Here is a 3,242-nt window from a genome sequence, read left to right as displayed (position 1 = left end):
TCCGGTAGACTACAGTAAAAAATTTAGATGAAATATAATAATAATCATTATAATAAGTGGGAATTAGTCGCTTTAATGACGTCAGCTATGATTTTTACGATACCACTACAGTAATATTTGCTGCGGATTTCTCTCCGTGTATTAATGATTTAAAAATACCTTATTCCTTCTGATGTATGTACGCAAATCCGATGGACATTCATGCAAAATGATAATAATATCAGTGGTGAAACAATATTATCTGCTTCTTTGACGAGTTCATTCATTATAACATATTTATTTTTTATTTTTTGCCAATTAATCCTTTTTGTTAAATTATTTGAAATTTTAAAACGAACAACTTCGTTGAGATGTTTGTATCGTTCTCCAAGTCCTATTGATACCTAAAAATTGCGGATTGAAAGTATTAACTATAAAAACAAAACATAAATTTATGCATTGATGTCCTCAATTTACATGAATTGTTTATTTATCGTAACTTATTAACAAAGTGAAATAAAATGAAAATTTTTGAAGTATGTTGAATATTTGCTTAAAAGACGCTTTTACGAGCAACCCATGATGTATTATAATAAAAAACGCCTAATTTTTTTTATCCGTTAAATTATTCAACTCTTTATACTTCAAAAATTTTTCATTTTTTTTATTTCACTTCTTTTGATTATTAAAGTTACGATAAAAAAATAAACAGCTCATGTAAAATTGAGGCTTTTTGACATCATTGTAAATTTATGTTTTGTTTTTATTTCACTCATTTTGTTTAACTAATAATAGTTTATGAAAATTATATTTGTACAAATCTTCTATTTTAATTTCTCCGTGAATACCATGATGAAATAATATAACTGTTAATTATATAAAAGAAATAACAAATCTTCTTGTATATGAATGAATCGAAAATTAAAGCACATATATATATATTATATGAATAGCTATGAAAAAATAAAAATAAAAAATGTTTCTGCTATACCATCAATGGTAAAATCACTAACACATGCCTCTGCATAACACACGTATATGCATGGAGAGAAAATTCAGGAAGGGATAGGCGCGGGGTATGGCGCGACGTATCCGAAGAAATGTGGACATTTCAACTTGAAAATTTATTTTTTAGTAAGATTTGTTACCTGGCTTTTATTGAGTTGTATATCTTTTTTAATATTCGGTAGAAAAAATCGAGAGTAGGCTTATTGGAAAGAGAGGCATCGATATATATAATGAAACTATTTTTAGTTTTTTTTTTCTAACATTAATTAAAGAGATAGAACAGAAACTAAAAATCGTGACGTCACAGACCGCTGACTTAAAATACTTATACGGTAAGGTCTCGCGCTAGAGTAAAATTGAGGCGAGACTCTACCGAGTCTCTTGATACATATATCGAAATAAATATTTCATGCTGATAATAATATACAATAATTGTTCAGTGGATTTTTTGTACCAGAATAATTAGAAGATCACAAAAGTTCCAAGTGAATGTCGCCATTGTACGTATAATGCAACCAAATATTCCCGCAAATATTTTGTAATCTATTGTTAAAAAGAAATAAATTAATAATGCGTTAAAAGTGCGTCTTTCATCAATACACTTAACTGTCTGATAAGCCATCCAGGGATCCAAATATAGATAAATATCTTTCACCCATTAAAATCAAAAAACTTTTAACTGATATTCGTGAAGTTGAGTTTTTATAACTGTATATATGCTCGATCAAAGCAGAGAAAAACAAAATTAATGAAATTGCCTGTAGTTTAAATCGTAGCCGGAACTTCGTTTGATAAAAGCTGAAAAAGCTGAATATATAAAACATTTTATAGAAAAGAAACATTTTAATCAACAGTAGCTCTAGTCTCTTTTCAGAAGCTAAAAATGGGTAACCCGAGTGGAAATTTCAGTCCGATTCGGATCCAGGTCGGATCCGGCTTACCTGATTACATATCCGAATCGGATCAGGCTGGCCGGATCTGATTCGGACTGAAAATGTAACGCCAGCTAGGCTCCGAATCGAATCCGGTTACAATAAGGACACCGTGGCTAAATCGGATACTAAATTATGTATCCGAAATTACATTTAAATCGGATCCGAATTTACATCCAAATCGGATCCGATTTTATATTTAAACCGGATCCGAATTTTGTTTTAAAAAAATTTTGATTTAAAAAAAAAAAATATATTTGCTTTTTTCAATTATTTCTTTTAACAATCATTATTAACAATATTTTTATCTTAGAAAATTCAACCTGAACTAAACTAAAATTCCGGATTTTGCGGGGATTGATCTCTGCGCTATTCTGTTCACAGTCGGCAACTCTATCCTATTGACCACGGCGGCGTACGTGTAATCGATAAAATCAAAAGTCCTTTACAAGTGTAGAAAGTTATATTCCAAAATTACAATAGGAAAACTTGATATGATTAATACTATATATATGCAACAATGTATTTATTATTATCAAAAAATAAAATGACATTCTGAAATTAATTTTTTTTTTTTTTTTTTTCAAATACTTCTAAGTTGGATCTGTTTCAAATCAGGGAAGCCGGATCCGGCTTACCTTAGCCAAGCCTGACCGAATCCCGAAGTTAACTTTGAAAAAAAAAACAAACTTCAATTAAAGTCCGGCATACTGGATCCGATTCGGATCAGGATAGAGTAAGGAAAACCGGATCCGGTTAGCCTTAGCCAAACCTGACCGAACCCGGAGATAACTTTGAAAAAAAAAATAAAGTCCGATTAAAGTCCGGCAATCTGGATCCGATTCGGATCAGGAAAGAGTAAGGAAAGCCGGATCCGGTTAGCCTTAGCCAAACCTGACTGAACCCGGAGATAACTTTGAAAAAAAAAATAAGGTCCGATTAAAGTCCGGCAATCTGGATCCGATTCGGATCAGGAAAGAGTAAGGAAAGCCGGATCCGGTTAGCCTTAGCCATAACGGATCCGAAAAGGGTCAGGAAACCCGGATCCGGATTACCTTAGCCATACTGGATCCGATTCGGATCAGGATCCGGCCAAGCCGGATTCAATTTCCACTCGGGAACGCCCGGGATAAAAATTTTAAGTACGGAAAAAGTCTTGAGGCTTATAAGACTTCTAGTCCAAGACGTATTTGTTATAACTCAAGACAATATTTCCATACTTCAAGAAATTTTCGTTCTCGAATTACGAAGTTTTTTATTTAATATAAGAAAATTTTTCCATAATCCAAGAACTTTTATGCAAGAACAAAAGTTCTGTATTTT

General features: G+C 31.9%; 1 long non-coding RNA gene across 1 annotated transcript; it reads right to left on the bottom strand.

The window, feature by feature from the left end:
- Window positions 1–291: 291 nt before the first annotated feature.
- Window positions 292–1,708, bottom strand: LOC122851898. The gene is made up of 3 exons (XR_006373751.1): window positions 1,595–1,708; window positions 1,442–1,530; window positions 292–383 (listed from the first exon to the last, which is right to left on the bottom strand). It is a non-coding gene; the product is annotated as an uncharacterized LOC122851898 (long non-coding RNA).
- Window positions 1,709–3,242: the final 1,534 nt, after the last annotated feature.

This window comes from Aphidius gifuensis, linkage group LG3 (assembly GCF_014905175.1).
Source record: "Aphidius gifuensis isolate YNYX2018 linkage group LG3, ASM1490517v1, whole genome shotgun sequence".
NCBI lineage: Eukaryota > Metazoa > Arthropoda > Insecta > Hymenoptera > Braconidae > Aphidius > Aphidius gifuensis.
Note: the sequence above shows the minus strand (reverse complement) of the source record. Positions and strands in the feature narration are given on the sequence as shown.